General features: G+C 37.2%; 1 pseudogene; it reads right to left on the bottom strand.

The window, feature by feature from the left end:
* Nucleotides 1–6255, bottom strand: part of LOC149199384 (UDP-glucuronic acid decarboxylase 4 pseudogene) — a 43756-nt pseudogene extending 37501 nt beyond the window's left edge.
* Between the last annotated feature and the right edge of the window lie 18062 nt (nucleotides 6256–24317).

Genomic DNA, 24317 nt, shown 5'->3' with positions numbered 1-24317 from the left:
AATATATAACAGCACTTCTATCCCATGTATTTATTGCAATACTAATCATGTGCACAACATAAGATGTATTACACATCAAATGCATTTGGCAATGATACGAAGTGAGGAAGAACCTTTTATGGATTTAGAATACCACTGATGTCTAGAAGTTCCTTGAAGCAAACCATTATTTTCATCTCAATTAAAGCTACCTAGTACCATGCCTAGAGCTTTACAAATCGAATTCATATATTTTATATCTTCATCTGACAAGACAAATGAAATCAGAAGAACATCATCTGCACCTTTCAACCGAGCAAAGTATAGCATCAATAATGAACTCCTTGTATAGCATATAGAACTCTAATAGAAAGGAAATGAACTATTTCAAATGGCCTGCAAGTTTTCAAAGTTTCCTCGAAAGTATTTTACATCTATGATGACACTAAAGGATGCTGCTCGTCTGTTTAAATAAGCTTGAGCTATTTTTGTAGGATAAAATTTGGGCTAGATAGTTTTATAATTACCATCTCTGTTATTGTCCACATTTTTGTTGTCTAAAGGGCCATCCCACTCTGCATACCTGTTGCTTCTAGTAGTCCTTTTAATATTTCTACCGGGTTCATCCCTATCATGAAAGAATTCATAACATTCCTCATCAAACATATTAGCTCTATTACTTTGTTGGCCCATATTTTTTATTGGGACACTTGTAACTTGTCCCTATGATGGCCCAGACCTTGTATAAGTGTACCGTCCATTGACAGGTAAGAGTTGATCCAACTGGACCATGCTATCCATTGGCTTGCAAAGAATATCCATCTCTTGACTTCAAAACCTACAACAAACATGCATGCTATCTTATCAGTACCAATAGCTTTGTTTGATAGAATGAAGAAAGAAAATTGAACCTGTATGGTGGAATGTACAATAATTTTACTGTAATCCAAGGGTACTATTATGAGGTAGAGAATTGGAATTACACTGGAAAACACGCTAATAACAGAAAATCCTGCCAAAACATTTCATGGTTGACCAGGTATTCACAAGCCTAGTCCTCCCAGAAAATCAGAAAGCCTTTTTTTTTTTTACAATCATTGCACTTCCATGTACAACACCAAGATGCTGGAGGTTTACTTTTCCTCTGCCATGCCTGTATGCATGCTTGTAAAAATAGCTAGTGCCAAAAGGGTAAGCGCCTTTCTAAATTCAAAGTACTTGCAGTCAATGGAACTCAGTTTTTTTTTTTTTTTCAATTATCGGTAGTTATCAATGATCTCTTGCTCCTCCTTTTCGTTTGAATACTAGAGCACACTTCGGATAACATAATGAGATAGTTTTTTATAGATATGAAAAACTAGCAATACAGAATTCACATCCATGCCAGGGACTGGATTATTTCCTCATTAGTTGTGGATGTAGGAAATAGATAAACGATGATCACACTCTAAAATTAAACCAAACTTGCATTCAACAGTAGTTGGTTTTGATAGTACACAGTCTAAACATATGTTGCATTCAATCTCTTGGTTGCTACGCAAAGCTTCCAATAACTTCTGACTAGGGTGAATTGCTTGATATGCTCCTACTAGCCTGCATGGATGTAAATAATTATTACGATGTTATTTATTAAAAGGAAAGGTAAATCAAATATTAACTTTGCACATAATTAAAAAGCAATCACACACATAAGAACATTAACCCCTGCAAAACTCCAATTCTTGGAAGAACCCAAAACTGCAATTCTGGGAACAACCCAGCCTAATAGAATTCTATTAAATTTCGGCCAAAACCTTGACAATCCTGCAGGGGAGCCTTGCTCAACATTTGGTCCCATACTGGGGAGATCCTGCTTAACCATTAACCCTTGGCTCTCAGTGGCCAAGGACACAATACCAGACCCTTGGCATCTTGGAGCTTGGCACACTTAAAATGGAGACAAATATTAGAAACTTATTTATAGACTTCATTCCAATTACCAGTCACAAATACCATGTGCCTGAAACCATTAATTGTACATTGTCATTCCCAAATCAAAGTTAATCCTAACATACTACAAGTAACACATAAAATATCCATGAAGATGAGATCATGTGTAAACATGAAGACATTTACAAAACATAAAATTATGGGTCACAAAACTATGTGCGTGAAACTATTAGTTGTACATTATCATTTCCAAATCAAAATTAATCCTAACATACTACAAGTAACACATAAAATATCCACAAGTAACACATAAAATATCCATGAAGATAAGATCATGTGTAAACATGAAGACATTTACCCAAAATAAAAAAAATTGTGCAAATTGGAAAATCAACGGCATGATGGATATAATACTTTGTTTTTAATTGTGCAAATTGGAAAATCAACAGCATCATGGATATAATACTTTGTTTGCAATTCCATCCTTGAAGTTGAGGAAACATGCCCATAGTCCGAGCCCATCCAAGAGGAGGAAAGAAAAAGAGGCTTGCTCAAGCCTAGAAACTCTCCTATGCCATACTAAATTTGTATTTCCCATTGCGACTCAATTATGTACAATAGTCGATTTATGTTTCACTTCAGAGCCCAAGAAAGGTATCGGCAACAAAGAAAATACTTTCAGGATGAGACAACTTCACATGATAATGTCTACACTGAATTACATGCCAGAAAACTCCTCGTTAGTAGACTTTACACGCATCGTTTGCCTGATCCTTTCGATAATACGATTTTTCTTTTCAAATAGATCATCCCACGAAGAGGGATGAGGAGGCTGTCATCGAAGGGTGTGGTTCACAAAGAATGAACAGAAATTTGAACATGTGCTAGATAGCACTGTTATAGAGGAGATTATAATTTTAAATAATATTTCAATAAGATATTTAAATAATTTTTTAAAAAGATTTAGAAGTGAAAAAATTAGATTTTTTTAACTGAGGTCAAATTTATATTTAAAATAGATATGTACGGATTGTAAAAAATAAATAAATAAATAAAACCTAAAAAAACATTAAAAAAATAAATAAACAAAAAAACTAAGAAAAGAAAAGAGAAGAGAAGAAAAGAGAAGAACGTGATTCTAGCCAGATTTGTTGATGAAACGCACAAACAGGGTAACCATAATTCCCAGTTTGGAGAGTAACCATTGGCAATTATTGTGAACAATGAGAGTCATTCCAACCGAGACTTAGACCGATGCGAAAAAGGATCCGATGTTGTTGTGGTTTTAATTTTTGGATGTTCTAACAGCAACATCCCTTTTGAGGTTGCCAGCATTGTAATTTCGATGACAACATCCTTCGAAATTCGTCAATAGCTTCCTGAGGAATTAGTTGAAATTGTTTATAGAAATCAAATTGACATTGAAAGACCGTGATAGCATCGGAGCACAATTTCTTTCAACATATACGTCCCTGGTCACGTCGTGTATATGTATATCTAGACTAGAAGAAAATGATCACTGGATAATCTCCAATAAGAAATTTGTTCCAAATTGAGAAGAAATTCTGCAGCACCATTTTCGATATCCATGTTTCCAAGAGCTCTGCAGGCTCCAAGCAACGTTTGACAAAGACTAGCATATTGTTAATAAGATCCTTTGCCTCTTCTAAATACCCGTATTCACCCAAATGGGCCTACGAAGAAGGAAGAGTACTCTATTCTTCGGGCTAGTGACCATTCCATCGACATTGACAAAAATATCATTGGCCTTCATCAATAATGCTTGCATGATAGCACGTAGACAGAAGACCATGGTTATATTTTCTGGGTTACTTCTTGCAAATTCATCTCTTGAAAGAGTTCAAGAACTTTATTGTTTTTGCAGATAAAAATCAGATTTGAATTAAAAAGGAGGAGTTACAGGTCACAGGTGAGTACTGCACTCAAACAAAGAGAACTCTCTCCGTACACTCTACTTACATCCAATGAGCAATTACATCATTAAGTACTTTACTAGAAATAAGGAAGTTGCAACCAAACTCCTAAACTCAAGGAACAAATCCTAAACTAAGGAGATACGTTACAATTTCTGTAACCATTTCTCCATTAATAGAACCATTTCTCCATTAATAGAAAATAATATTAATTATTTTCAACTCCCCCCCTTAATGGAGAAAGGATTATCCTGAACTCCTAACATCCCTCTAAACAATTCAAACTTTACATGCCCAAGAGGCTTAGTAAAAATATCAGCCATGTTATCACAGGTTTTACAATATTCCACACATTTTACATGCCCAAGAGGCTTAGTAAAAATATCATCCATGTTATCACAAGGTTTACAATATTACACACATATCTCTTTTGAGCTACAGTGTGCTGCTTTTTGCTGCTCCATGCTATGACCCCGGATGCAATGCTGAACGTGTAACCTATGATAGATCTTCGATCATCCAAGTTACCTGCCCAATCGGAATCTGAAAAACCTACTAGAATAACCATTCTGAACCTTTCCAGCAAGCTTATGGCATACTTCCCTTGAGTAAGAAAGGTTTGTCCAGAGTCTTTCAATTTCATACACTTGTGACATCTGATTTCTTTGATTAGATTGTTAGCATTCCCTGTTGCAATCATATCATCTACGTACAAAGAAATCAAACTAATTCGCCTATGTTTATTAAACTTGGTATACAGATTTGGATCATTCAAGCTCCTATGAAAGCCATGCTGTACAAAAAATGAGTCAATTTTCTCATACCACAACTTGGGTGCCTGTTTTAAACCATTAAGTACCTTTTTCAATTTACACACAAGATGTTCCTGCCCCTTTTTCACAAAACCTTCAGGTTGTACTAAATAAATTTTTTCCTTCAAGTCACCATTCAGACATGCAGACTTAACATCTAACTGGTGTAGTTGCCATTTGTGCTTTGTTGCTAAGTAAATTAGCATTCTAATGGTGTTTAATTCGGCTTCAGGAGCAAAGGTGTCATCAAAATCTATTCCCTCTTGCTGTGAGTAACCCTCTACTACCAGTTTAGCTTTAAGTTTCTCTATGCTCCCATCTGCATTTATTTTTAGTTTATACAGCCATTTGCATCCTATGGGGGTTTTACCTTCAGGCAATTCAACCAAATCCCATGTATGGTTTCTATTTATTGATTTTATTTCCTCATACATTGCAGCCCTCCATGCATCAGAATTACTTACTTCCTCATAATTTGCAGGTTCTACAATGTTTAAAAACTTTGACATTAATGCATAGTCTTTCAATTCACAAGGTAATCGAGTATTCCTACTTGATCTCCTTGGTAGGGGACTTACCTCAAATCTATCTATTTCAACCATTTCTGGGCTTGCATTATTGATTACATTTCTTGTTACTTCTTCTTCTTGTTTCTGCTCCTGCTCTTCATCTTCCTTACTTTTTTCTTCCATTAGCAATGGAATGTCCCAATCACTGTTAGAGTCATCCTTTCCTTCTTCAATCTGTTCTAATTCCAACATTGTAAATTCCCCACGATTCCCAGGATTGGAAGGACCAACATGTTCACCCTCCATAAGTCGTATAAGGCCTTCAACCATATCAGAAACAAACTGGAAGCTCCGTGTTTGTTTCCCATTTCCAAAGACTGTCAAAGGCTCGTTGCCCAAAGCCTGAGCAACAAAATTACTTGCAACGCGACCATCATCACGACACATTCGTGAATTAAAAATTCGAGCACTCCGAACCTCAACATTTGCCGCAACACGCTTGGAAAGTCTAGATATGTTCCAGATTCCCACATCATTAGTTTTGATAGTCTTCACATGATTGTGTTTGTAGTGCACAGGGAAAGCCAAATGATAGATCTGATCAACCTTTAACAATAAGGGTTCCACAACATCATGTTCAAACCTTGGATTGCCAAAATGATGCAAAGCATTCTCCTTCCTTCGTGTGAAGAAATTGTCAACAACAATAACACTGTTGCCTCTTGCCATGAGCCTGTCAAGCAGATGACTACCAACAAAGCTAGTTCCACCCGTCACAACAACTTGCAGGGACTTTCTCTTCAAACCTAGGAATACTTTAGCCCCCGAATTCACCATCGGACCTGAATGATACTGAGCACACCGAGAAAGAGGCGTCTCATAAACAACCCGATGAGGTTTGTTGGGCACAAACCTTCCATTTTCATTAACATTAGAAGCCAAAAAACCACGCTGAAGGATAAAGAAAGTCGATGCGATGGCGATTCCTATCAAAATTAATAGCAACCGTTTCTCCCTGAGCAAATAATCTACTGGCCTAATAATAGACCACGTCTTTTCTGGCTTAAGAGAGTACTCATCACTATTATTCATATTGGACTGATAAATTTCTGATCCTCTGATGAATCAATATTCAATGAGCCACCACGGGGAAAGTCCGATCTGCTGCCACCAAATAGATCAGGAACTCCGATGTGCCACCACCGAGTAAGTCCGATCTGCTACCACCGAATAGATCCGGAACTCTAATGCGCCACCATCGGGCAAGTCCGATCTGCTGCCACTGAACAGATCAGAAACTCCAATATGCCACCACTGGGCAAGTCCAATCTGCTGCCACCGAACAAATCAGGAACTCCAATACGCCACCACCGGGCAAGTCCGATCTGCTGCCCCCGAGTAGATCAGGAACTTCAATGTGCCACCACCGGGCAAGTCCGATCTGCTACCACCGAGTAGATCAGGAACTCCAATGCACCACCACCAGGCTACTCCAATCTGCTGCCACCGAACAGATCCGAAAATTCAAAGTGCCACCACCAGGCAACTCCGATCTGCAAAAAATTGTAGATTTTCCAAAGAGAAAGAGGTTGGCGCTCTTCAAGAGCGAAATACCCGTGCTAGAAACAAAATCGATGCGTCTTATGAAATCGGCACGATTAAAGCTTGATTTTCCGCGCCAATAGGACTTTCCGGCGCGCTAGCACGCTTATCACCCTCAAAACCGCGCCAAGTGGCGCATCTGTTCCTAAAAAAACCACGCCAGCTCTTCCTTCCGCTCAAAAATGGTGCGACTTTTCGCGACGAAACCGCGCTAACACTTTCTTGCGCTCATAGATGATCAGTCATCTGAGACCTATGCTCCAGGTGTTACTGTAGTCCACTTGATCCTACGAATGCTTCTGTACACTCCACTGCCACTACAGTTCTGTAATCAATGATGCATCCTAAAAAAAAAAAATTAAGGCTATCCCTACTCTGTGCTCTGATACCAAGATAAAAATTAGATTTGAATTAAAAAGGAGTTACAGCTCATAGGTGAGTACTGCACCTGGAGACTGCACTCAAACAAAGAGAACTCTCTCCGTACACTCTACTTACATCCAATGAGCAATTACATCATTAAGTACTTTACTAGAAATCAGGAAGTTGCAACCAAACTCCTAAACTCAAGGAACAAATCCTAAACTAAGGAGATACGTTAGAACTTGTGTAACCATTTCTCCATTAATACAAAATAATATTAATTATTTTCAACTTTAATTATAATGCTTGCATAATAGCACGTAGAGAGAACACCATGGTTATATTTTCTGGTTTGATTCTTGCAAATTCATCTCTTGAAAGAGTTCAAGAACTTTATTGTTTTTTCCAGGTTGGTAGTGTCCTCTAATTATAGTATTCCAAGAAAATAGGTCTTGTACATGAAATTTGTTAAACACTTGGTAGGAAACTCCAATAACCTAAATTTGGCATACTTGTCTATGTGTGAAATCTCTTTTTGGTTATCCCTCTTGTAAATATATATATGAATTGGAATTCATGTAAATATTGTGGATATGTAAATATGGTGACTCTTTTGACAAGAGTGGACAAGGATTCAGAGTTTGAAAAGAAGTTGCTTGGGAAGTGAAGTGTGTGCAAGACTATCATTTAATATGCCACAAGTGTTTTGACTAAGTTTAATGGCATGGAGGTAGGAAGGTGGAGTATGGGCTTCCTCAATGTAGGGCAATCCCATATCACCTCTGTCGTTGTGAGCCATGTTGAGTTTTCAACACACAAGGTATAGGTGAGGGTCAAAACAAAAAAAGGCCAGCAGGAAAAGAGGCATCTAGAGAGACAAGGAAGAGGGAATTCACATACCATGCACACTAAGAGGGTGTGGATGTGACTATCGTGGAATATATGCATGGTTTAGTGTGTTGTGATTGCAAGTATGCAGGGCTAGGAATACAAGATCTACAAGTGAATTCCCACAATGAAGGAGAACACTAACAATAGTGTTGGCACAAGAGCACACCAAGGAGCACAATTTAAGAGAAGCAAAGCGCAAAAGAGGTGGAGACACTCTATATTTTAGAGTCCTACCAGGTTGGGTAGGTGGAAACAGAACATGCTCTGGATTCTTGGCTAGCAAAGGGAAAACTCTGTGTCTTACTGATACATGCATGGTTAGTAGGGAAGATATAGTTTTTTCTAAATACCCGTATTGACCCAAATGAGCCTACGAAGAAGGAAGAGTATTCTATTCTTCAGGCTAGTGACCATTCTATCGACATTGACAAAAATGTCATTGACCTTCATCCATAATGCTTGCATGATAGCACGTAGACAGAAGACCATGGTTATATTTTCTGGCTTAATTCTTGCAAATTCATCTCTTGAATGAGTTCCAGAACTTTATTGTTTTTGCCACATTGGTCGTGTCCTCTAATTATAATGCTTGCATGACAGCACGTAGACAGAACACCATGGTTATATTTTCTGGTTTAGTTCTTTGAAATTCATCTCTTGAAAGAGTTCAAGAACATTATTGTCTTTGCCATGTTGGTAGTGTCCTCTAATTATAGTATTCACTTGGTAGGAAACTCCAATAACCCACATTTGGAAAACTCGTCTATTTGTGAAATCTCTTTTTTGTTATCTCTCTTGTAAATATTTTTATGAATTGTATTTCATGTAAATATTGTGGAAATGTAAATATGACGACTCGTTTGAGAAGATTGGACAAGGATTCAAAATTTGAAAAGAAGTTGCTTCGAAAGTGATGTGTGTGCAAGACTATCATTTAATATGCCACAAGTATTTTTGAGTTTAATGACATGGAGGTAGGGAGGAGGAGTATGGGCTTCCTCAATGTAGGGAAATGCCATACCACCTCTGTCCTTGTGAGCCACATTAAGTTGTCAACATGCAAGGTATAGGTGAGGGTCAAAACAAAAAAAGGCCAGTAGGAAAGGAGGCATCTAGAGAGACAAGGAAAAGGGAATTCACATACCATGCACACTAAGAGGGTGTGGATGTGACTACCATGGAATGTATAGATGGATTAATGTGTTGTAAATTGCAAGTATTCAGGGCTAGGAATACAAGACCTACAAGTGAATTCCCACAATGAAGGAGAACACTAACAATAGTGTTGGTGCAAGAGCACACCGAGGAGCACAATTTAAGAGAAGGAAAGAGAAGAAGAGGTGGAGACACTGTGTATTTTAGAGTCCTACCAGGTTGAGCAGGTGGAAACAGAACATGTTTGGGTTCTTGGCTAGCAAAGGGAAAACTCTGTGCTTAGTGATACATGCATGGTTAGCAAGGAAGATATAGTTTTCTCTAAATACCCGTATTGACCCAAATGGGCCTACGAAGAAGGAAGAGTACTCTATTCTTCGGGCTAGTGATCATTCCATTGACATTGACAAAAATATCATTGACCTTCCTCCATAATGCTTGCATGATAGCACGTAGACAGAACACCATGGTTATATCTTCTGGCTTAATTCTTGCAAATTCATCTCTTGAAAGAGTTCAAGAACTTTATTGTGTTGGTTGCGTCCTCTAATTATAATGCTTGCATGAAAACATGTAGACAGAACACCATGGTTATATTTTCTGGTTTAGTTCTTGCAAATTCATCTCTTGAAAGAGTTCAAGAATTTTATTGTTTTTTCTAGGTTGGTAGTGTCCTCTAATTATAGTATTCCAAGAAAATAGGCCTTGTACATGAATTTTGTTAGGCACTTTGTAGGAAGCTCCAATAACCCACATTTGGCATACTTCTCTATGTGTGAAATATCTTTTTTGTTATCCCTCTTGTAAATATTTTTATGAATTGTAATTCATCTAAATATTATGGAAATGTAAATATGATGACTCATTTAAGAAGAGTGGACAAGGATTCAGAGCTTGAAAAGAAGCTGCTTGGGAAGTGAAGTGTGCGCAAGACTATCATTTAATATGCCACAAGTGTTTTTGAGTTTAATGGCATGGAGGTAGGGAGGTGGAGTATGGGCTTCCTCAATGTAGGGAAATGCCATACCACCTCTGTCCTTGCGAGCCACGTTAAGTTGTCAACATGCAAGGTATAGGTGAGGGTCAAAACAGAAAAAGGCCAGTAGGAAAAGAGGCATCTAGAGAGACAAGGAAAAGGGAATTCACATACCATGCACACTAAGAGGGTGTGGATGTGACTACCATGAAATATATAGATGGTTTAGTGTGTTGTAGATTGCAAGTATTCGGGATTAGGAATACAAGACCTACAAGTGAATTCCCGCAATGAAGGAGAACACTAACAATAGTGTTGGCGCAAGAGCACATCGAGGAGCACAATTTAAGAGAAGGAAAGAGAAGAAGAGGTGGAGACACTGTGTATTTTAGAGTCCTACCAGGTTGAGCAGGTGGAAACAGAACATGCTTTGGGTTCGTGGCTAGCAAAGGTAAAACTCTGCGCTTAGTGATACATGCATGGTTAGCAAGGAAGATATAGTTTTCTCTAAATACCTGTATTGACCCAAATGAGCCTACGAAGAAGGAAGAGTATTCTATTCTTTGGGCTAGTGACCATTCCATCGACATTGACAAAAATATCATTGACCTTCCTCCATAATGCTTTCATGATAGCATGTAGACAGAACACCATGGTTATATTTTCTGGCTTAATTCTTGCAAATTCATCTCTTGAAAGAGTTCAAGAACTTTATTGCGTTGGTTGTGTCCTCTAATTATAATGCTTGACATGTAGACAGAACACCATGGTTATATTTTCTGGTTTAGTTCTTGCAAATTCATCTCTTGAAAGAGTTCAAGAAATTTATTGTTTTTTCCAGGTTGGTAGTGTCCTCTAATTATAGTATTCCAAGAAAATAGGCCTTGTACATGAATTTTGTTAAGCACTTTGTAGGAAACTCCAATAACCCACATTTGGCATACTTCTCTATGTGTGAAATATCTTTTTTGTTGTCTCTCTTGTAAATATTTTTATGAATTGTAATTCATGTAAATATTATGGAAATGTAAATATGATGACTCGTTTAAGAAGAGTGGACAAAGATTCAGAGTTTGAAAAGAAGTTGCTTGGGAAGTGAAGTGTGTGCAAGACTATCATTTAATATGCCACAAGTATTTTTGAGTTTAATGGCATGGAGGTAGGGAGGTGGAGTATGGGCTTCCTCAATGTAGGGAAATGCCATACCACCTCTGTCATTGTGAGCCACGTTAAGTTGTCAACATGCAAGGTATAGGTGAGGGTCAAAACAGAAAAAGGCCAGTAGGAAAAGAGGCATCTAGAGAGACACAAAAAAGGGAATTCAGATACCATGCACACTAAGAGGGTGCCCCTGATAAATACCGCTAGTTTTAGAGCGCGGGTCCTGCCTTTAGCCTTTAACATGTTCCCCACCGTTTTCCTGGCTTCCATGCGACCAAGCGCTTCGGGGCTTTCCTTCTTGAGGGGTTTTGCCTTCTTGAGGGGTTTTGCCCAGCGATGCGTGATTAGTGTTAAGCGCTAATCGCACATCAGAAATGGCCTCCTTTTCCCGATCCAAGCTTCCCAAGTGCTAGTTTTGCCTCCTGCACAGTCTCCATGAGCCTCGGTCAGCAGGCTTTGACAAAGGTCCTTGTCGTTCCTCGTTGGCTGCCAACTACCACTGTTCAGAGGTCTTCCTGATCGCTTTGTGCTCTTGAATTCAAATTTTTGTCCTGATTTGATACAGTCATGGTGCTTTGATTATTCTTCATGGATCTAATTGGGATCATGGCCTTCCCACTGAAAAAGCTTTTGGACCACCAAAAGTTGGTTTTCAAGCATCAACTAAGTGAGGGTACAATTGTCTCACTTGTCCAATCTCTATCCACTTTGCACTGCTTGGCTTTGAGCCCAATTCTGAGGTACTCAACATCTCCCCTGTGTGTCATTCTCACCTTCCTGTGCAAAACTATGTCTTCCTGCAATTCATTAAGATATTCAGGTAGTAACTCATCAATAGAAGGCAACTGACTCTGCTCTTCGGGATCTCCAATCAGTGAGGGTTCAAACAATCTCAGGCAGTTTGCATTTACAACTAAGTAGATGTGCATGTAAGTTGGCAAATCAAGGCGAAAAGCATTCTCACCAATCTCCTCAAGTATCCTAAAAGGTCCATACCTCATAGGCTATAGCTTCTTACCTTCACCTTGCATCCTGTCCTTGCTGATGTATAGCCAGACTTGGTCACCAACTTGAAAACTATGCTCCATCTGATGCTTGTCATGCCTTGCTTTGTATTTGGCTTAGCTCTTTTCCAGCTATTCCTGTACTGCCTAGTGGATCTCCTGGATTTGTTCAATGAACCTAGTTTCCCTGTCCACATCACTGTGTTCCTCAACTGTGGTATCTTTACCAAAGAAAAAATACAAAGGAGACTTGGTGTGAAACCAAAATAGGTCTCAAAAGGAGATCTCTGTGTAGAAGAATGTTTTTCTCTGTTGTAATCATGTTGCACATAACACAAATGCTCATCCCAAAGCTTAGGATGTTTGCTACAATATCCTCTGAGTAACTGGATCACTATCCTATTAACTACTTCTGTCTGGCCATCAGTTTGTGGATGAAAAGCTATAATTTTCTTCAGTTTGGTGTCCATCAATTCCCACAAAATTGACCAAAACTTCCCCACAAATCGGGTGTCTCGATCAGAAACAATGGAAGTGGGTAATCCAAAATGAACCCATACATGTTCAAAGAACAATTTTGCAATTTGTTCAGCTGTAATCTGCTTATTACAAGGTATCAAAATACACATTTTTCTGAGCCTATCCACAACAACATATAGATAATCATGACCTTTCCTAGATTTAGGGAGTCCTCCAACAAAATCCATGGAAACACTTTCCCAAGGGTGAGAAGGAACTGGTAATGGAGTGTACAAGCCTAGTTTTCTATTGTTGGGTTTTCTTTTAGCACACATAGTACACCCTCTTACATATCTAGAAAGTGTCTCATTCATTTTTGGCCAATAAAAAAATCATTGCAGCTCTGCAACTGTTTTACTTACCCCAAAGTGACTTGATATCAAATAAGTGTGTGCTTCTCTAATTATCTTTACTCTCTCAGTTTGTGGAATGCATAAATTCCCACAATGGTATAAGATTTGGTCCTTTACATGATAATCCAATTCTTCTACTCATTTGCCTTGACTTAAAGTTGCATATACATCTTTAAAGTCTATGTCTTGAGCATATTGTTCAATGTAACTTTCATGTAACACATAATTATGCTTAAGTATAGTAGATGCATTTATAATAGGTCTAGATAACATGTCTGCAACTTTATTATGTATGTACTTTTTATATCTGATGACTAAATGAAACTGTTGTAGAAAACCCATCCATCTGTAGTGTCTCGATTGCTGCAACTTAGTTTGGTAGTGTAGATACTGAACTGGTTGATGATCACTGTGTATTATTGTCTCTTTGCCCATTAAGTAATGTTTCCACTTTTTCACACTCTGAACTAATGCATATATTTCTTTATAATATGTAGGATAGTTAACTACTACAGGATTAAAAGTCTCAGAATGATAACATAAGGGTTTACCATGCTGTGTCAACACTACTCCCATGGCATAGTCACTAGCATCTGTTTGGATCTCAAAATGGTCTAAGAAGATCAGGCAGTGCTAGTACAGGTGTTGTACTAATCTTTTCTTTCAAGGTGTCGAAGGCTTTCTGATGTTTGCCTCCCCACTGAAAGACCTTTTTCAATCCTGTCAAAGCATGTAAGAGAGCTGCAATTAAGGAAAAGTTAGAAATGAACTTCCTCCAATATTGTGCTACCCCTAAGAAGCTTCTTACTTCTGTAGAAGACTTGGGTTTAGGCCAGTCTACAACGACTGCCACCTTAGAGTGATCTATTTTCAATTCACCACCCCCTACTATATGACCCAAATAATTAAGAGATGTTTTTCCAAATTCACATTTTGAGAGTTTAACATGAAGTTTTTCTCTTTTCAAAACATCTAATGTTTGCTTAACATGCTTTAAGTGTTCTTCCCATGTTTTGCTAAATATTAGAATGTCATCCAGATACACAATAACAAAATCATGAAGAAAAGGTCTGAGTACATCATCCATTAATCTCATGAAAGTAGCAGGAGCATTAGTTAAGCCAAAAGGCATAACCAGCCATTCATACAATCCCTGCTTTATTTTGAAGGCAATCTTCCATGCGTCTTGTTCTATAACTCTGACCTGATGGTATCCACTATGCAAATCTAGCTTGGAAAAATAAACAACTTCTTTCAATTGATCTAAAAGATCATCTATGCGAGAAAGGGTGTAACGATTTTGTATTGTTATCTTATTCAGTGCTCAGTAATCAATGCACATTCTCCACGAGCCATCTCTCTTTCTCACCAAAATGATTGGTGACCCACATGGTGATGTGCTAGGCCTAATGAACCCTTTCTCGAGCAACTCGTGCACCTGCTTCTTGATTTCAGCATTCTCTAAATCATACAACTTGTACATTCCAATGTTAGGAAATGGAGCTTCTTGCTGCAAAATAATATCATGTACTATTTCCTTTTTGGGTGGTAGACCTTTAGGTTCTTGAAACAAGATATCATACTATGAAACAACCTTTTCTAAATTAGCTTGCTATTCAGCATTACAGCCCTCAAATACATTGGTTTTATCAGGTTTCTTTTCCTTTACAACCATCAGTAGGAATTGTTTACATGAATTTATCATTCTTTTCATCTACGCTGATTTTATGAGAGTATAATTATTCTTGAGCTTATGAGCTCTTACAAAGTATTCGATTCCATCTTTAACAAGTAGATACTTTTTCTTAGCTCTATAGAAAATAGCTTTTCTGTCATACAAGTAAGGGCTTCCTAAAACAATTCCACATATATCCAAAGGAATTATGTCTAACTCAACCTCATCTACAAACGCTGACCCAAAAGAAAACTTGAGTTTACACTTTCCAGTCACTTGTAGTTGTGTTTTATCATTCAACCATCCTAATGGGTATGGTTTCTTGTGAGGTGTAGTTACTAATCCCAACTTCTTTACAATTGCTTCAGAAATCAAATTTACTTGTGAGCCACTATCAAACAAAGTTTCAATCTTTTGGAAATAACTCGAATATGGAAAATCTCATGTCTTTTTCTCTCATTTTCTTCATCAATAATAGATTGAGCAAAATCACTAGTAGATGCTTCAGAATTCTTATCTTTTATACTTGTGGCTGCAATAGTTGTTTCATCTCCTAAGTCTGACCCCAAATCCTTCTAAATAGCTGCAGCGGTCTTCTTCTTCATTCCATCGAACTTCTTAGGTCTCAGCTCTGGATGCAGAATCCAACAGTGCTCCTCATCATGCCCATCCCTTTTACAGTGAGTGCATGAAGCCTTGCTTTTCTGTGCAGTGTTATCCTTCCTTGCTTTCCACTTCTTCTTTTTTTCTCCTTATTCTTGCTTGTTGTGGGTTGGGATGGTCCCCCAACTTCTGATTTCCATTCTTTCCTCTAGTTTCTAGATGTTCTAGATGAGTAGCTTGTACAGATACCTCATCTATACTAGTGGGATTAAACATGAGGATGGTACGCGTCATGTAGCTGTGTAGACCACCAATGTACTTCAACAGTCTTTGGTGAGTCTAGTGAGATTCCTAGAATCAATGCTCTCTTTCTAAATTCTTGAGTGTATCCTTGCACACTTTTCCCTTTCAACTATCGAAGAGTTTGCCAACTCATCATGGCTTGTTGCATGTAGGCCAATGGATAGAACTTATTTTTGATTGCAGAAACAAATTCACTCCAGACAAAATATTCTTACCATGTCTCTTTAGGTCAGCTTGGGTCCTGCCTGCCCACCAAACCAAGGCAGTGCCTCCCAAGTGTAAGCTTTCCAGCTAAATCTTGCTCTTGTTTGAATCAATACTTTTCACTCTGCAATAAACATCGATTTGTCTAATCCAATTGTCCAAATTTTTTGCATTCGACTCTCCATCATATATAGGCAAATCAAAGTTAACATCTAGCTTAATCAAAGATGTCTTCCTTTTATGTACAGGGTTATTAAGAGGTGTGAGAAATTTTTCTTCTTTCCCTTTGCCTTTTGAGTGGTCATGGAAGTGTAACTCATCTTCTCCTTTGTCCTGTTTAGAGCGTGATGAATCTTCATCCTTGTGTTTTCTAAAGTCCCTATACATTTCTTCTACCATGGACTTTATGACTAAGAAACTATCTAGGAATTGAGGGTCTGGTCCTATAAAACCTTCTTCTGACATTGTCTTCCGAGGATAGACTCTCCCAATTTTAGGATTAGTTTGAACTAACTCTCCTTCTCCTAATTTGAGCTTTGATCTAGTTAGCATTCAACAGCTAAACCAACACAAGCTTGTCTAACCTTTACCACCTAGGGCTCTGATACCACTTGATATGAAAATCACCCTTGAGTGACCTCAGTTAATTAATTATTAAATGAAGGTATTACAGACTCATGTGCCAGTGTCTGTCTATGTTATTTTAGGCAATAGATCGATCAGATTGCAAAACAGGTAGACATTGGAAATATGGAAAACAACAAGAAACACAGTAAGCAAATACAAGAACACAACAAATTAATAAGTGGTTCACCCTATCCTCTAAGGCTACATCTCCAGTCCAACTTTCAGTGGTAGCCTTATTTTATTGTGTCTTTAAAGTAGATAATTACAATGAGGAGCTCAAATTGAGTCTCCTGAACAAAATTGCTTTGCAAGATGGTTCTTGGATTCTCCAAGCCACTAGAGTGCACATACTCTTTTCCTTAGCAAATCTTGACTTTTCTAGTCTTTAATGGAAGGAGCCCAATGTGGTGCTCAGTTCCCTGACAAATCCTCTCAGGGATGGCTCGATGCTACCTTATGTTGCAGGTTAGATCAGCTCTCTGTCTTTCTACTCTTTGCTTCACTGTCTCTTCCTCTCTTCCTCCAGTTCTCTGTTCTCCTTCTATTCTGTTCATGGCTTTAATGCCAAATGATCTCATGACTGCTCGATTCCACATCCTTCCTCTGTTGGATTGCCTGCTGTTGTTCACTTAGAATTCCCTGTCCCCTGTGTCATCATCAATGGCTCACACGGAGTGGCCACTTGTCCTCTTGCAAACTGCGCCAACTCTTCCTCATCGGTTCGGTTCTTCCAATTACATTATGGAATGATTCATCTGCACCTCAGTGGTCAAATCGAACTTCAAATCCTTATACATCACAACTTAATCCCTTGTTGAATCTGGTTCTTTCATCAGGCACGATCTCAGCTGTTAGATCTGGAGCCTCCAGATCTGACACCATTCGTTTTTTTTGCGCGGTTGACTTGCTCGACTGTTAGTGCGTGATGAGTGGCGATTTTCTCTCTCCTCCGCTTGCCACGCATCAGGCACTGAATGGAATCGCTCACTTTTCTTCAATTCCACTTACCGCCCAAGGGTGCCCCTAATAAATACCGCCAGTTTTGGAGCGCGGGTCTCGCCTTTAGCCTTTAACATTTTCCCCATGGTTTTCCCAGCTTCCATGCGACTGAGCGCTTTGGGGCTTTCCTTCTCAAGGGGTTTTGCCTAGCCATCAGAAACAACCTCCTTTTCCTGATCTCGACTTCCCAAGTGCTAATTTGGCCCCCTGCATAGTCTCCATGGGCCTCGGTCAGTGCGCTTTGACTGAGGTCCTCATCGTTCTTCACTGGGTGCCAACTTCCACTGTTCAGAGGTCTTCCTGATCACTCTATGCTCTTGAATTCAAAGTTTTGTCCTAATTTGATACAGTCATGGTGCTTTGATTATTATTCATGGATCCAATTTAGATCAATACCTCACATTTATGCATCATTAGACAACCTGCAGGATGATCACTGAGCATCAGTGGTAGAGATGGAAGGTATGGTTGATAACTAGCCTACTTCAATATTAATAAACCGAGGATCTAATTTCAGTTATGTTAGTGCAAGAGTTGGAGTGAAGTGTGAAGTGCAGAAGGTAGCCCATGAAAATTCATGGCTAGCCTGACTAGCAACATGGACTAAGAGTTGATTCGAAGATGTGCTAAGGTCTTGCAAAATACAAAACAAATAGCATGCCCATACACATAGAATGAAATTTATTACTGTTGGATTCAAACAATGTGTTAGCCTGCATGCACTGGTTAGCAAACCATAAGACCAAAATTGATTGCTTCAATAAATCAATCAAATGTCTCAATAATGAAGCTGAAAATGTGATGTTGAAAGGAAAAATAAAACCTGTGAAAATTCAGTAAATATCAACACTACAATTGAAAAGATGTAGTGCGAAGAGGTGTAAATTGTACACTGTCTAAGTAACAAATGACTTAGAAATTAATGGGAATGTTTTTGAAGAGCACCCAATTTTAAAGCAATTTGAGGATGTGTTTCCTAAATAAATCCTAGGATTTCTTCCAAGGAGGGAAATCTATTCCTCAATAGATTTGTTTCCAAGATCTACGTTAGTGTCAAAATTTCCATACTGAATGAGTATACTAGAGCTAGTAGAGTTGAAATTACAATTAAAGGAAATGTTGGACCAAGGTTACATTAGATCTAGTGTATCACCCTGTGGAGCACTAGTGTTATTCCTAAAGAAGAAGGATAGAACTCTCAGACTATGCATCAATTATAGGAAGTTAAAAAAAGCCACAATAAAGAACTAGTATCCTCTACCAGGGGTTGATGATATATTTGACCAACTGATGGGAGATCCGATATTCTTGAAGATAGATATGAGGTTTGGGTACCATCAGGTGCGCATTAAAGATGACATTCACAAGATGACATTTAGAACCAAGTATGGGCATTATGAATTTCTAGTTGTGCCATTTCGACTCGCAAATGCCCAAAAACATTTATATATTTAATGAAAAATATTTTAAGTCCATATTTGGACAAGTTTTTGCTAGTTTTTGTTGATGACATCTTGGTTTATTAAAAAACTCAGGAGCATGAAAAACATTTAGCATTTGTGTTTCAATTTCTAAGTGAGCATAAGGTCTATGCCAAAATCGGTAAGTGTGAATTTTTCTAGTCACTAGTTAAGTACTTTGGACATAGAGTTTCAAAAGAACAAGTGGTAGTAGACCTTGACAAAATCAAGGATATTATGTAGTGGCCTACTCCTCAAAAATGTCATAGAAGTTATTAGCAAAGGTTCAATTACAATCTCTCCGAGGTTGGACATCCAATCATAGCAATGCAAAGGAAAGGAATTAAATTCCAATGGATAGAAAATTGTGCATCCAACTTTGAGAAGTTAAACCTTTTACTCACACAAACACAAATATTGAGAATAAGAGACCTTAAGGAGGATTTTGTGGTTTCCACAGATGGTGGTAAAGAAAGTCTCGATGGAGTCCTAATACAATAATTTTAAGTGGTCTATTATGAATCAAGGAAGTTGAATGAGCATGACTGAAATTATCACTCATGATTTGGAATTAGTAGTTATAGTGCATGCATAAACAAATGTGGAGACATTATCTCCTCAGAAGGAAATTCATATTGATTTCAGATCATGGAGGGTTTAGGTATCCAATTGTTTACACCAAGTTGAATCTGAGATAGGCAAGGTGGCGTGCCCTGTTTAATAAGTTTGATTTTGAAATCAAGTACATCAAAGGAGAGGAAAACAAAGTGGTAGATGCACTTAGCAGGAGGCTACAGGTAGCTCAATATGTAGCAACCATCAGTACTTGTCAAGTTGACATTGAAGAAAATATTAAAGAGGAAGTGCATTAGATGAGCATTACAAGTAGATAAAAGAACATTTGTAGCATGAGCAAGAAGGAACAATGAGTAATAATTACTCTCTCATAGGGTACAAACTATTAAAATTTCAAAACTAGGTGGCATATACTATGCACGGGTGACTTGAAGAAGCTCATCCTGGATTAATTTCATGAAATACCATACTCTAGTCATTGTGGCTATCAAAAGATGATAATAGCCATGAAAAGGAAATATTATTGGCCAAGTATGAAAATTGATGTTTTTGAGTACATTTCCAAGTGCTTGGAGTGTTAGTATGTGAAAATGGAATGTAGACATCCATCGAGATTGTTACAACCAATCCCCATTCCTGAGTGGAAGTGGGAATTCATTTCAATGGGATGCCAAGGACATATTGGCAGTATAATACCATAATGGTGGTCGTAGATAATTTTAGTAAGGCAACCCATTTTGTAGTTATTAAATCCACTTACAAGGCATGTGACATTGCTCTAATTTTTATGAAGGGAATATTTAGATTACATGGTGTACCTAATAATATTATCTTGTATAGGGATGCTAAGTTCACCTCCACATTTTGGAAACAACTATTTGATGGTTTTGGGACAAAATTAACTTTCAACACAACATACCATACTTAGACATATGGGTAGACTAAAAGAGTTAGCAGGGTTTTAGAAGACATGGTAAGGATTTATGTCATGCATCATCATAGGAGGTGGGAAGACTTTCTACCTTTCATAGAATTCTCTTACAATAATGGGTACCGAGAATCATTGAAGAAGAGTCCATTTGAGGTTTTTTATGGTGGGAAATGTAATACACCTATTATCTAGAATAAACTAGTGAAAAGGGTGCATCTTGGATCTGATTTGCTGAAGGAAGTGGAATAGGAAGTTATTACTATTAGGAAGAAATTGAGAATAGCCCAGGATATGCAAAAGAAATATGTAGAGAAGAAAATAATGCATAAAGAATTTGAAGTTGGGGAACATGTTTACCTCTGCATTAGAGAAAGGAAAGGCTCATTGAATATTTTGTCATATGCCAAGTTGGAACTAAGGTTTTATGGACCATTTCTGTGTCATCCCTCTTTTATTTCCATACTGTAAATATTTCTATGAATTTCAATTCATGTAAATAATGTGGAAATGTAAATACAATGACTATGTTGAGAACAATGGACATGGATTCAAAGTTTGGAGAGAAGTTTCTTGGGATGTGAGGTGAATGCAAGGATGTTAATTTAATATGCTACTAATTTTTCTTAATGGATTTAATGGCTTTCACAATAGGGAGGGAGGTGGAGTATGGGCTTCTTGAATGGAGGACAAGACCACACCAACTTTGTCCTCATGAGCTATGTTAAGTAGTCAAGATGCATGGGAAAAAAGATGATAGGAGCATAGGAATTTAGAGAGATGAGGAACATAGACATTTAGAGAGATGAGGAAAAGGGAAAAAGACTGATAGGAACATAGAAATTTAGAGAAATGAGGAAGAGGGAATTTAGATATGATACATGTTTAAAGCATATGGATGAAATTATAACATGATATAGATACGATTTAGTGTTTTTTTATTTAATGGATGTCGGGATAGGCATATGGGAACTACAAGAAAGTTCACAGGTAGAAGAATAATGCTAGTAACAACATTGGTGTAGGAGCAGGATGGGGATTGTGGTTGAAGAGAAAGGAAGAAAGGAAGAGGAGGATGCATTATGTATTCTAGAGTTTGTCTAGGTTGAGAAGGTAGAAACACAATATTCTTTGGATTCCTTGTTAGGAAAAGGAAAGATCTGTGTGTTATTGGTAACTCTAGGGTTAGCGGATAATATTTATTTTGCTCTAAACTCCTAGTTGAATATGTGGAGACACTACGGCAATACAATCTTGTACTAAGTAGGTGGAGATGGGGTGGTTTCTATATTCCTATGTGAACAAATCCTATAATAAGTAGGTGGAGAGGGAGTGGACTTTGGAAATCTATGTGATCAGATTGATTGACCTTGGTCTAAATTTCCTGGATCACTCACTCCTTAGAATTTGAATCTGGCTTAGGGGTGGTCAACAAAAAGAGATATTTTTGTGCATTTGGCCTATAGTTGAGTGGAGAGCGGAAGTCCCTCCTTTACTTTCCAATAACTCACTTGATAAGATATGTTGCTTACTCATAATGTTTATGTATGCCTATTGCACTCGAATTATAAATATTGTAGTTATATGACAATGATAGTATCAACACTATTAATATAGGAAGGTGTTTTCAATGAATTTGCAACGAGAAGGTTATTGAATTGTTCTCATGTTGGAAGGGACTTATAGATCCTTGTAGATGCTTATATACTGAGTGAATTGCAAAGTTATTTACATGTTTATGTATGATCATATAATGAACCCAGTTAGGTTGTTATGGTGTGTGAAATTCCATGTCTTGGGTGTTATACCATCAACGCGTCCTTGCTATTTAAGAAATAATGCATCTCAATATTTAATTGCTAAGTATAACATGCTAAGAATTTGCATGGAACTTTATTGTATCTTATTATTGCATGAATTGACAATGAATTTAGGCAAAAAATATCAGGGCTTCTGATGGTTCTTAGATCCATTCCATGGTGGGATCTAGTGTTTATGTAAGTGAAAGTGTAGAGTTTTATGGTCATGTATTGGTGCTAATCCTCCATTTCGATGTAGTTTCATACACTTTTTCCTTCCAGTGATTCATTATGTTTTTACCTAGTTTTTATCATTATCATTATCATTTTGCACATATTTGGGCTATTATCTTAAACTTGAGCATGATAAGGTAATTTGCTAAGTACTTAGTATATTTCCCTTTTTTTCATTATTTTATTAATATTTACATAAGATTTTACTAATGATGACCAATGCGGAGGAATGATTCTTGTGCTAGTTAAAGGGTTCATGTTCATTCAGCTCAATTTCAGTTCACATAATACAATTCATGTTCCTACCTTAGTGTTTGTCATATGTTGAAATGCCATGATGATAATTGAGCACATGGGTTTTGTAAGGTGGAGGCCTAAGATGGTGTTATGTTGTTCCAACTATGCCAAGGTTCTCAAGAAGGAGCATGAAACCACGATCAAATATCTCATCAAACTACCCTCTATATACAACAAATCCTCATTCGCAGTGAATATATATTTTTTTCCATATCGTCAATAGTTCGTTTGTGAGTGTGGTAGTAGCTTGAAATATTCGATCTCATTCTTATGAATTAGATGAAATGAGCTATGGTTGGGAGTCTTATGATCTTATAGTTAAAGTAATGTACCTGATTTTCAACAACAATTATATATATATATATATATATATATATATATATATATATATATATATATATATATATATATATATATATATATATATATATATATATATATATATATATATATATATATATTTATAAATTTATCTACCTATATACATACTCTTCCATTTGTATTTGTTTTTCTTTCATTCTGCTAAATTTTGAATGTTTCTAATTCACCACTAGAAACCTTTCCATTTACTATGTAAATAATTTTCTTCTTTTCCCCTTCCTTAAGAGTACACCATTCTATTTCAAAATCAAATGGATAATAATGTTTACTATCTAATCATTTACTTCCTCTTTATATGTTTGAGGTTGTAAAATCTCTTAAACTTGTAGTCATGTATACTTCATCCCTTGGTTTAATGTTTGGTAATGTCTCTTATAAAAATGGCTTGTGCTTGTTGAAAAAACATGTGGTCTATAACTCACCATTACTTTCAATTTATGTCCTCATCCTTCACTAAACTCTTATATATATATATATATATATATATATATATATAGAGAGAGAGAGAGAGAGAGAGAGAGAGAGAGAGAGAGAGAGAGAGATATCATATTTTCTCTGAATAACATTTGCAATTCTAATTATAAAATTATTACTTTAATATTTCAAAGGGTTTCAATACACAATTACGCACACATACGTGAACCTCATGGTCCCTTTAACCCATTAATTGTAGAAAATCCTATAGATTCACAAGCTCATGCAATGTATTAAAGCACATGACAAGAATCTACTTCTACTTTCATCCAATGGAAGCCAATAGATTGATGAAAAGAATATGAACAAGAAGAAGATAAATCAATCGAACATAACACGAGACGTATATGGGTAAAACCACTGCTCAAAACCCCAGTATCTGTATTGCATATATCAAAAGTCTGAGTGAAGATAAAAGTTGTGTTCTCACTAGATCAATTTTGCACAAGTATGCTCAACTCTCTCTGCTCACAAGCTACCTCTTGGCCAACACTTAGCCAATTCTACATCTCTCCAAGATCCTAATCTCTTACGTAATTCCTAGGATGAATAGTCTATATATAAATGGAA

Source organism: Pinus tabuliformis, chromosome 2_1 (genome assembly GCF_031772625.1).
Source record: "Pinus tabuliformis cultivar Carrire ecotype Pingquan chromosome 2_1, CPIR1, whole genome shotgun sequence".
Classification (NCBI taxonomy): domain Eukaryota; kingdom Viridiplantae; phylum Streptophyta; class Pinopsida; order Pinales; family Pinaceae; genus Pinus; species Pinus tabuliformis.
This window is presented reverse-complemented; position numbering and strand designations above follow the sequence as displayed.